The sequence below is a fragment of the Pinus tabuliformis genome, chromosome 3_1 (assembly GCF_031772625.1).
Source record: "Pinus tabuliformis cultivar Carrire ecotype Pingquan chromosome 3_1, CPIR1, whole genome shotgun sequence".
NCBI lineage: Eukaryota > Viridiplantae > Streptophyta > Pinopsida > Pinales > Pinaceae > Pinus > Pinus tabuliformis.
The window spans coordinates 809,647,743-809,659,990 of record NC_142301.1 but is presented as its reverse complement, the minus strand read 5'-3'; the positions used below and the strand labels follow the sequence as shown (position 1 = coordinate 809,659,990).

General features: G+C 36.7%; 1 pseudogene; it reads right to left on the bottom strand.

Annotated features, from left to right (window-relative positions):
• Positions 1–7,049: 7,049 nt before the first annotated feature.
• LOC149189934 (putative LRR receptor-like serine/threonine-protein kinase At1g06840 pseudogene) lies at positions 7,050–7,691 on the bottom strand (annotated as a pseudogene).
• Positions 7,692–12,248: the final 4,557 nt, after the last annotated feature.

Genomic DNA, 12,248 nt, shown 5'->3' with positions numbered 1-12,248 from the left:
TTATGAGATAATTTACAAGAAAGGGTGTGACAATGTAGTAGTGGATGCTTTATCGGGCCAATGTTAGGATGAAATCACCTTGCTATCAATCTCCCTTCTTGCACCATATTGGATTTAAGAAGCCCACAAGGAATGGTTTTCACACCCCTCTCTCTCCCAACTCAATAATAACTTGAGAGCAGATCCTAATTCCTCAGTTGGCTACTCTTGGAAGGATGAGATTCTTCGCTACAAGGATCGAGTAGTGATATCTCTGACATCCACCCTCAAAACTCGCATTTTGGCATAGTTGCACTCATCTCCCACTGTCGAGCATGCATGCTTTCAGAAGACTTATGCTCACACTCGTAGATATTTCTTTTGGACGAGAATGAAAAATGGCATTCTTACCTTTGTAGCTGAATGCAATGTGTGTCAACACACTCAAAGGAGAAATAGTCAAGTTATGAGGAACCTTACAACCATTGCTAATCCCTGCCTCTGTCTCGACAGATGTTTCTATAAATTTCGTTAATGGTCTCCCAAAGTCGAGAAACAAATCAGTCATCATGGTGGTTGTGTACACACTTTCTAAATATGGTCATTTTTGTGCTCTACCCCACCCATTTACCCCCACTTTGGTGGCTCAAGCTTTGATGGACCAGATCTTCAAACTACATGGCATGCCAACTTCCATTGTGTCTGACCGTGACCCAACTTTCACAAGAAAATTTTGGTAAGAACATTTCAAGTTACAAAGCACCCAACTCCAACTGAGTAATGCCTATCATCCCCAAACTAATGGTCAAACTGAAGTAGTCAACAAATGTTTGGAGACATACCTAAGGTGCTTCACTTCAAAAAAGCAGCATCAATGGGTAGAATGGCTACCTTTAGTTGAATGGTGGTATAATACTAACTATCATGAAGCCACCAAGACGAATCCATACGATGCAGTGTATGGCCAACTCCCACCTTCACCTATTTCTTATATCCCTGGATGCTCTAAGGTGCAAGCAATTGATCAAATCCTACAAAATTATGCTGCCATGCTAGCTTATCTCAAAGATAATCTCCATCAAGCTCAAAATCGAATGAAGCAACAAGCAGACCAACATCATTCAAAGCACACATTTCAAGAAGGGGATAAGGTATTATTGTGGCTGCAACCATAGAAGAAAACATCTCTCAAAGAAAACGGTTTCCAGAAATTAGCTCCCAAATTCTACGAACCTTAACAAATAATTCAGCGCATTGGAGCAGTAGCCTACAAGCTGGCCTTGCCATCAACTTCAAAAATCCATCCAGTCTTCCATCTATCATGCCTCAAGGAAGTGGTGGGGAACAATTGCATAATTCAAACCTGTCTACCCGAATTGGATGAGGAAGGTTCACTCTAGCTCCATCCTAAATAGGTCCTCGATACTCGTGAAAGACATCTACGCGACCATACGATCAAGGAAGTCCTTGTCAAGTGGAAAGACACCTCTCTATAAGATGCAACCTAGGAATCAACCACTATTCTTTAATAGTTTCCACAACTCCTGCGTTCAAGACAAGGCCGCTTTTGATGGGGGAGGGCATGTTAGGGTCCAACCCTAACCCCTTTATTTATTTAATAAGCCCAACAGGGTCGAGTCATAGTCATAGTTAGTTAAAGAGTCAATAAAGCCTGTATTAATAATTGTAAGTGGTTGACCCGCATTTAAGAAAGGGATCACAATTAGCTGCCAATGGGCCATAATTAATAAATAAAGTGGTTAACCCATGTTATGCAAGGGACCACTATTTGTTAGGTTCTTGAAGGTACTTTAGCTATAAATAGTCATAGTTAGAAGGGAAATATCATCGAGTATTATTTTGTAATCGATCTCTGCTCTGCTGGAGGTTTCCCCCTCGAAGAGGCAAGTGAACATTGCTTTTATCTCTGAATAATAAAATACTTGTTGTTTTTGTCATTTTATTCTGTGTTCTGGGTTGTATTTCTTCGCATATTTGGTATTCTAGAATTTCTCATAGGTCAAGAGCATAACAATAAAAATAAAAACATTTTGATTGGCAATTGAGAAGCATAAGTCACAAGATTTAGTGAATTTTGTAGCCTCCTTATTAGGCTTAACTACCTTTTAGTCAACTTTATTCGACGTAATTTAGAAAACATTTGTCAGTAGGAACGAGTGGGCCAATGATCTTGTGCAAATAGGTTAGATTTGGTGGGTTCCCTAATTCAAGTTAGAAAACAAGATGTCTGAATGGTACTCTCAAAAACTAATGGGCATCATGTTGGTAGAGTTTGAAAATGAATACTTCTGCAAAATTCCAATCAATCAATTACCTTTTAATAAAAAAATTATTAACTAGCAATTTCCCCTAAAGGTGCAAAGGTATACCGAAGGAATAGAAGATTTTGGAAGATCATCATGAAAAACTAAATCACCAAATATGAAATCTCATATATAAAGATTGATTTTCTCTATTCTTTAGTTTTATTTACATAGCTTGGGAACATGCTAATTTACTTAGAAAATTGATTTTCAAGCATATACATTGAGTTTTTAGCTAGAGCCATTCATTTTAAGGTTTTTTTTATGCTTTGACATTGCTTCCTCAACTTCAATCAACCTAGGTAATTTCATCTCCATGACATTCATTTTAGAAAAGGATTTTCCTATGATTTTAAATATGGATGTAAATTGGTTGTTGTTGATTCATTAGATACCTTTGCTTTGTGGTTCTTCTCTTAAACCATAATTTATTAATAATATTTTTAAATTTCTATAACAAGATTCCTATATATAATTAAATTTAAACTTTTTAAACCAACGATATCCCAATAAGAATTTCTTATGGAAGATTATAAAGTCGTTGAAGTAGATTGTAAAGTTTTTGAATTTATTTTCTTTTTTAACCATGGTGAATCAATAATTTTTTGGATTAATTTGGGCAACCTTTAGGATCAAACGTATATCCAACAACCCACAAACCAGCCATACTAGAAACTATGATAGACCAACCAAGGACTGAGACCTACGAATACCATCGAAGACATCTATCATTCCAGTCTTACTATGACGAGTCATAATGTCCCCTTGTGGAATTTGAAACTGGGTGGCAGGGATAACATCCCAATGAGACCACTGCTCGGTCATCCCAAGAGAAGAATTAAATCACAAGATTGTTAAGTAGAGTTGAGTAACAAACATAAAGTACAAAGACAAGTTGGAAGTCCACGTATATCTTGCTCTTTGCAATTATAACAAAGTTGTTTGGAGAATGAATAGGGGTAAGGGAAATCATTTGAAGTTTTCATTAGATTTCATTATGGAGGTTACGCTATTGTTTAATTTAAATTAGATTGATTATAATAGGGTATAATTTTTTAATTTTAATTATTTGAGTGTTTTTATATGTTACTAGAGAAAATTAAATGCTAAGTTTGAATTTTATATTAATAAGGAAAATGATTATTAAATTTGTTGGCTTGAAAAGTTGAAATTTAATTATATAAAGTAATTTTGTTATGGAAATTTGAAAATCTTATTAAAACATAATGGTTTAAGAGAAGAACCACAAAATAAAGGTATCTAATGAATCAACAACAACCAATTTTAAATCCATATTCAAAATGATAAGCATAACCTTTCCTAAAATGAAAGTCATGGAGATGAAATTACCTAGGCTGATTGAAGTTGAGGAAGCAACATCGAAGCATTAAATCAACCCTAAAAAAGAATGGCTCTAGATGAAAACTCAATGTATATGCTTGAAAATCATTTTTCCAATCAAACTATCATGTTGTCGAGCTATGTAAATAAACCTAAAGAATAGAACAAATTGGTAACAACTATCAAAGTATACTATGTCATCTTACTTTTAAATGTAATAAAAACTTTTAACATTTTTTTAAAACTATATGGAGATCAATATGATCTTTATATAATAGTTTTCATATTTAGTGATTTAGTTTTTCAAGATGATCTTCCCAAATCTTCTATTTATTTAGTGTATCGTTGCACCTTTAGGGGCAATTGCTAGTTTAATAAAGGTGAAGGACAACTGGTCTCTTGGTGAATCATTGTGTAGAGATGATTAAATTCCAAAGAAGTTAAGCACATCATCAAGTCATGATGAAATGAAGGCGTATGGAAGATTTTTCCCAATATGTTAGCTAAAAATCTCAAGTATTTTTACATATCACTGAAATGAGGTCTGAAAAAGCATCTTTTCTCCATTAACAAGATGTATATAGATATACACATAGGAAACTTAATTTATAAAATTCAGTACATTTTTTCAATATGGTTGGGAATGGAACATGAGTGTCTCCATGACTATAAATTTGTTCACTCTATGGAAAAATATCTAAATTAATGGGTATAACCTTCAAAACTTTCACATAAATCAAAGAAAAGGCATATCTCTCTATTCTTCTCGCACACGGGCGCTAGTGTCATGGGGGCGGGCGATATGAATTGTTCCACTTCCTTACAAGAATATGAAGAGAATCATCGAACTGAGTCCTCTCTTACAATCTCAATCCACCGAACTAACAACACTTTCCCATCTGTTCTTACATAAACAATGGAGTGTACTAATGATTTTCTTCTTTTCAATATCAATTTTTGGTTATGTAGGGTTTGCATTTTTTGGTTTTCTAATGTCAAACAGTGTCATTTGAGCTGGGATATATACAAGAAACCTTTCCATTCATGTTGCAGAATCAACCTATGTTTCACACACAATAATACAATTCATTTACACTTCAAACATTGTAGAGATTTTCTTCGTATACATTAAAATACGAGAAGAATATTGAAAGACAATTGATCCAAATGGGATCTAAAATGGCCAAAAATTCAAATTCTTCAAATTCGAAAAAAAAAGGGTCCACTGCATAGAGCTCGAAAAAATGAATCCAACACAACTTGAACACGTGAAAACTGAGTGTGTATGTAGAAGTTATTCCAAGTCAAAGTTTTGGTCTAAGTGGATCAAAAGTCAAAGTCAGAGTGCTCAAATCATGGTTCCAGCAAGAACGGTTTGAACAGTAAAAGTTCCAACTTGTGGTTCCAAGAATGGACCCATTAAGAGGCCATCATGCATCCCTATCAATGGGCGACACACAACTTATTTTTATTCATCAAAATTATTGTTATGGATCTGACCATACTTGGATGGATTCGAGGCGAAGACCTCTCAACACCAAATCCACTCATTCACCATTACACCATTGTTTGGTTCACGTTATAAATCTTGGAACTAGCTTCAATTATTTTGTAATGTTTGTTATATATTAAAAAAAGGTGGTGGGTGTGGTAGAGCCATCCATATCTAGCATCTCTACCAATGCTTTCCGCACCTCGCTAAGTCAGGAGGCCCCCATATTATAACTAACGCAGGGATAAGGCTTTGGGAATGGACCACAAGTGATATATTATATATATTGTAATGTGGATAGATGTGGAACCAATGAGCGGCGGGAAGGTTGGACTCGTTGACATTATTTTTAATTTTTTTGATTATATATTATTCGTATCACAACAACCCGATGAGGAGTTAGGGATTTGACCCCTCGACCCTGACATTTTATTATAAAAAAATTGATCAACGCACCAAGGAGGCAGAAGTTAGATTTTTATGGAACAAAAATAATTTTTATGTGGAGACAATGACAGACCAAGGAGATAACAAAACTTTGGAGGCCCATTCTAAGAGATCTAGGAGGCCTGTTTGAGTGTAGTTAGTTGCATTGGAATCCCAAGGTCGAGAAAAACACAATAGGACTAGTCGAGAATATAATTGATCTATTTTTTTTGTATACTTTGATGAATTTTAAGAATTAATAAAGAGGTCCCTCCATTGAATACCAAACACGAAGATGTAGGCTTTGAGGTAGTCGAACTCAATTATTAATTTCTGGTGTCATTTTCTTATATGCATTGTTGTCGTTATTTATTTTCTATAAGTTATCTTCAATTTTCACATTTCATTTAATTAGAGGTTTTTAATGTTGACTTAAATACATATAAAATACCTTTAAAAGTTTGATAAACCAAGTATCAATTTAACGATCGGGATCCATATCAATAATAAATTAATATGGTATACCTTGCATTCAAGTGTGAGGAGAACTAGTCCTATAGCACCCATGAGAAGGACTTCGTTCTTTGGATGGGAACAATAGTTGTCCACTCTGAAGATAAGGTTTCTGCTTGGATTGTACACAGTGAAGCCATTACAGTTGAACACCAAAGATTTATTCCAAAATGTTAATGACATGAAGAAGTCCTTGTAGAACTTATCGTTGATTACAACACACCCTGTGAGTTCTCAGTTGTCTCAGTGAATCTTGGAGATATTTTTTGTGAGAATATTCAACACCAAGGCAGGAAAGTGAGGCAGGTATAGGATGAAGGAAATAATAAAAGAGTAGAAAGGGAACTAAGGCTCATGGCTCCTTCATCGCTTGATCATTTCTATCAAAATTGGTCTAGGATCTGTATTCTATTCAAATAAGTATCTCAGTAAAAAAAACCCCTATACAAAAACTTTTTGAATGGTTAGTGCTTTGGTTTGATTGGGACAGGATTCTTGTCATAAATCTTAGGGGTTTCCTTCATGTTATCCCTTTTGCAGTATCCATCCATCATATCATTATATGTAAATAGATTAGGAGCCACATCAAGGGCCTACATTTTTGTAAAAAGGTCACTTGTTGGGCATGCATAATGTCTTCCTTCCATAGACCAGAGATGAGAATGTTGTAAGTAATAATTGTGGGATCAATCTTCTTCTTTCTCATTTCATCAAATAACTCAAAGGATTTATGCAGCTTACCTTCCATGCAATTAGAATTAATCAAGGTATTATAAATATAAACATGACACTATCTCTTCATATACACTCCAAACCATGTCTATTCTACCCATTTTGAGCAATGCACACAGAAGGGTGTTACAGGCTTGAACCATAGGCATAAATATTTATATAACATTGAAACTTATTAAATTCATTTCATAACACCTGCATAGATGAGGGGCCTATGTATTCTTCACTTATATATATAAACATTAACATGGTGCAACCCCTGGAATATTTCCACTAAGGATTTTACTTCCAGAGATATCAGAAGATATATAAGGATTATCCATGAATATGTCAATCTTCGTTCTTTGGCGGGGGCATGCATCGGTTTCATCTCTACAACAATGCAGTGCCAAAATGGCAAATGGCTCCAAGAACTCTGAAGGAAACAAACCCATATGCTTATCAATCATAGATAACATACTTCCATATTGATACACCATATTCACTTGTAGACCAACACAATTAGCTACAAGTGCTAGGGAAACCAGTAAAGCTATAGCTTCCTCCCTCATTCCAGCACAAAGTTGATAACACTAAAGTGTTATCAAATAAATTACAGTGGAAAAAACAATGTGAAAAAATCCAATATTTTGCGCAAAATATGAATGTCCAAAAAAATGAAAGAAAAAAATGGAGAGATTAAAAGAATGGACGAAGGTCATATTGATAAGAACATGTACCTCCCTGACAATGTCCTTTCCATGTGAAATAGGTTCCATGCCTGTCAAAAGCTCAAGAAGAACCACACCAAAACTATATACATCACTCTTATCAGTCAGTTGGTGAGTCAAGAAGTACTCTGGATCCAAATAACCTTGCAAAACAATAAATATATAGTTATCCATTGCTCATGAATATAATAAAAAGCTATAGAAATCATATGCATATATCATGTCAGGATTTGCATCTTAGCAGGGTGTCTTTCAATACAGTTGATACATGATCTAGATATTAGCCTTCTATATATGGTAATAAATCAATCCTTTAGAGTATGAAATCTGTAACGTGCAACTCTAGTAGTTGGCTGAAGGTGGTGGAAACTAGACCGCTAAAGTTATTTCCAGAGAGATCCAAATACTTGAGTCTTGGGATTGTTACACTAAAATTTGTCACTATGAATATTTGCAGTCAATATGGCTCCATCAATAACCATACTGTCCTCCTTGGCAAGTCTTATACCTCTGCTCCTCATGTCAAACTCCAAAAAAGAGAGAAAACCTTTAAAAAATCAATATAACTCTGGTTCCACACTTTCTCTTACTCTTACCTGTGGGCCCACACCTCAAGTACATAATACCTGCATACTTGTACGCTCTGTCTGTAAAGGGGTGGGTGCGTACCCCTGTAAAATTCAAAAGCCGCAAGTTTTACTTCAAAAAACTTACTTGCGGTTGATTCTAGAGCATTCTAGAAGATGGTTTGACGTGGATTGAGCGCCTCCCGATGGTTCATGCATCCCAATGAAAGAGGAACGTATCCCATGAAGAGGGGAGCTATCCCTTTGAAAGAGGGGCTTATCCCATTGATGGTGGACCTGTTTAACTTCCTCCAAAGCATTATAAATACAGGCATTGGGCCAGAGGCAAGGGAGGTTGAAAGCTGAACATTCCTATGGGTAGATGCTGCTGAAATTAGGACTCCCTTATAGAGCTTGAGAGGAGAGATCACATTCCTTTCTTAGCTTCATTTGGAAGTGGGTGAGCTGATCAAAGTGGAGGAGAACTCTTGCTGGACCCTGGGAGGGACCTGCACAACACCAAGGCATTGGTTGTAAGGTTTCTTTTGTTTCCAATTAATACAATTAAGTTCATTTTTCTCAACAAGTTGTTATATATAATTTGTTTCATAAACTCCTTGGTCTTTATGATGAATATGTTTTATTATATGAGTTATTCAGGTGCTATGTAATCGTTTTCTTGTTTGTGTATGCAGGCTTCAAGGAGAGGAGCTCATCTAGATCGAAGAGGCTTGGCCGCTACAAACAGCGTTGGACTAAAGGTAAGCCTTAAACACCTGGTTGCTTTTATTTTAAATGCATTTTAGGGAAAGATAGTGCTTGATTGTTTTGTTTGTCACTAGAAATGCCTTAGTTTCTAGGGAGGTCGGTTTTGTCCGCAAAATTGACTCTTTCCGCATGACAAAATGGCGACCATACTGGGGAATCCATGGATTTGATTGATTTCTCTTTTGATTGATACTTTGATTTGAGAAACATTGATTTCTTTCTAGTTTTTGACTGATTGACAGTGAATTTGGGTATAATAGCTTAGGATTGAGTTAGTTTTTTATTTTTCTTGTTTTTGAGATAAGTACGCACCCTCTGAGTTAAGCACAGTGCGTACCTGTACGCACTTCTGCTTTGCACACAGAGTGGGGCCGCACCTGTGCAAACGGGCTGCCTGCGTACCCTGTCAAAAGTTTAGAAAATTTCATTTTTTTTCCTTTTTTACCTATTAGATCTTATTTATAGCTTATTTATTGCTTCCCAGATCCACTGGTTACCTGTCAGAAGTTTTCATCTAGACTTGTTTCATTAGCATCAAGGGTTTTAGTGAAGTTCATAGAAATTCTAGCCCTAGGTTTGATTTTTGTATTGGTCTTGTAGTGACTCTGGATTTAGAAGTTGTAGAAACCTTGGATATCCCTGGTCTTTTCAGTCTTCTTAGGAGTTATACCATTCTTAAAATCCACCTTTGTTTGAGAAACCTACCATTGTGTTGTCTCTTTGCGGAATTTCGAGAAGGCTTGTTTGTTAAGCTGTGAATTTCATTCTTAAGAAAAAGAACAAGAGTTTTTTATTTTTGTTTTTGACTGATTTATGATTCTGCATGAATTAGGCCTTGGTTGAATTGTAACTGAGTAAAACAACCTAGAATTATATTTTGTAGGCTTCCACCTCATTTGATTTTGCTTTTAGGTAAATTTCTCTTAGATTTTCATAGATCTTAAAATTGATTTTTGTTAAGTAGTTTTACATGCTTTGTTAAAATAGGAAAAATACAAAATCTCTTTTGAAGAAAGTTTGTTTTTGTAGTGTTTGAGTGCTTTGAAAAGAAAAGGGAAATTTGTGTGAAATAGCTAGTTGTCTCGTTTTTTAGTGCTTTGGAAAAGGAAAATTTCTTCGTTTAATTTGTTTGATTGAGAAAGATTTGTGTTTACAAAGTATTTGCATTCTCAAACTCTTTCTTAGTTTAGAAGTTCATCGAAGAGAAAAGATTGTTTAAGTCATCTTAGGTGCATCTTTTTAGTGATTTCAAGTCGAGTCTTTACACCACGAGTTTCATCTCCGCCACCTCTTGACTTAAACAACAACCACTAAAATTAACGCTTAAAGTAAAATTCACCTAGTAACATTTTATTTCTAGGGCTCTAATACACCAACTTAGCTTAGGCTAGTGTCTTGGAGTAGGAGAGTAATTAACTCTCCAAGACAGTAAAAACAAACAAGTAGTTGTATCTTGTGGTAGGAAGAAATCCAATTGTTGCATTTATGCTTTGGGAAAGCTCCTCTTAAAGGAGAAGCACGAGATCGTGTCCGAACCATTGTGGGAATCAATCCTTCCTCATTGGGAACGATGCCAGATATTCACGTATTAAAAATGGTAAACCTCGGATTAACCATTGTCGAGGTGCCTGGGGTCACTTGTTGGTAAACCTTGGATTATGTCAAGGAGCCTTCAAGGGGATTGAGCTTGCTACTCTGCCCTTGCATGCGTATCAGATCGTAGATTGTTCCCCCAAGTGTATTTGTCTCAGTTGGTAGCCTTAGTGACGATATTCTTTAGGTTTCTTCCTAAGGTGACAGTGGTGGGAAGATCCCACTGTACCTGGAGCAGACGTCAGCTAGACTCACTTGGATTTTCTGGGGGGTTCAATTCACTCGAGACGGTTAAAGTGGAGGAGCTTGGTCCAGTCTATTCATTAAGCAGGTTGTCGGGGTAACTGTTCCACCCGCCATTTCTGTATTGAACTTTGCGATGTTGGATTTCATCACCAACTAGCGTTTTCGGTACGGAAAGTTACTGTTTGTGTGTGGTTTGACGCCCTAGATTCTTTAGGCGTGTGATTCAAATTTGTTTGGTTCTTTAGAGACTTTCGGCGATTTGCTTTGAGATTTTACTTTGTTTGCGTGTGCAGTAGTTAAAAGTTTTTAGCTGTGGCTGAATTACCAAGACAGTCCCGTAGACTTTGGGGCCAGTCTCCTGAGGTTGTAACAGTGGCTGATTTGTTGAGGAAGTCCCGTAGACTTCGTGGCCAACCTCTTGAAGAAGTCCCGAGCCATTACGAAGTTTTGAAAGTCCTCGTAACTCCTATTGGCAGTAAAGTTGGGTCACCTGAAGAAGGAGAGTCTTCGTTGGTTGTTCATCCTGATTACCAAACTCTAGAAACATGTTATAATCCTGAAGCTATTTCAATTTCTGAACTTGCTGGTAGCTTTTCATCTACTAGTGATATAGGCGAAGAACCTGAGATATCTGAGCCTGTTACTCCAACATCGAGGTTTGTCTCTCCAACTTCTAGTGCTCCTAATTCACCTAGGGTAGAAAAAGTAATCACCGAAAATCTTCCTTCTGGTTTGATAGCTATTGAAGAACTTGCTCCGGAAGAAGAAGTAGGCATCCCTATCCCTGAAAATCAACCTGTTATTGATCTAAGGGAGCGTGAATCAATTTTTTACAGTCCACATGGAAGTACTACTTGGTATCTTTCTTTAAATAATTATTTGGAAAACTCGGTGTTAAGTTTTTCACCACCTCGTGCTCCTTATCAACCTATGGGTTTTTATACTCCCGTAAATATGTCAGGTCAGTCGTCCATGTTTACTCAATCGCCTTAATCTTTTTTGTACGGCGGTCCTTCTGTTCCCTCTGGGTATCAGTCACTTTTTGGTACTTTTTCAGGAGCATCTCCTCAACCCATTGAACAAGGGTTATTCACTGGAAGCAATGGTGCAAATTCGTTGAGCGTAGAAGACATTCTTATGATGTAAGGTTCTATTCCCAATTCTCAACCTCAAGGTGGCTAGTTACTGCCTGGGGGGTAGCCTCAATTAACGCCTGGGGGGCAACCTCAAGGTACACAATTTGCATCTCGGGTGCAACCTCAAGGACAGTATGTGCCTACGGTGTATTACGTTCCTCAAGGTCAACCCAACACTCAATATGTACTCCAAGGTCAACCCTAGTATCAATTTATACTTCAAGGTCAACCCCAGTATCAGTACATGCCTCAAGGGTATCTACCCCAAGGTTAGTACTCGAACCAAGGTTTCCAACCACCCCAAGGTCAATCTTATGTTCAAGGAACGAGAAATGTACCTTTCAATTATCAATCCTACCCTCAACCCGGTTTTGGATCTCCATATTCTCAACCTGTTATGGGTCAGTACCCCGGAATGAACA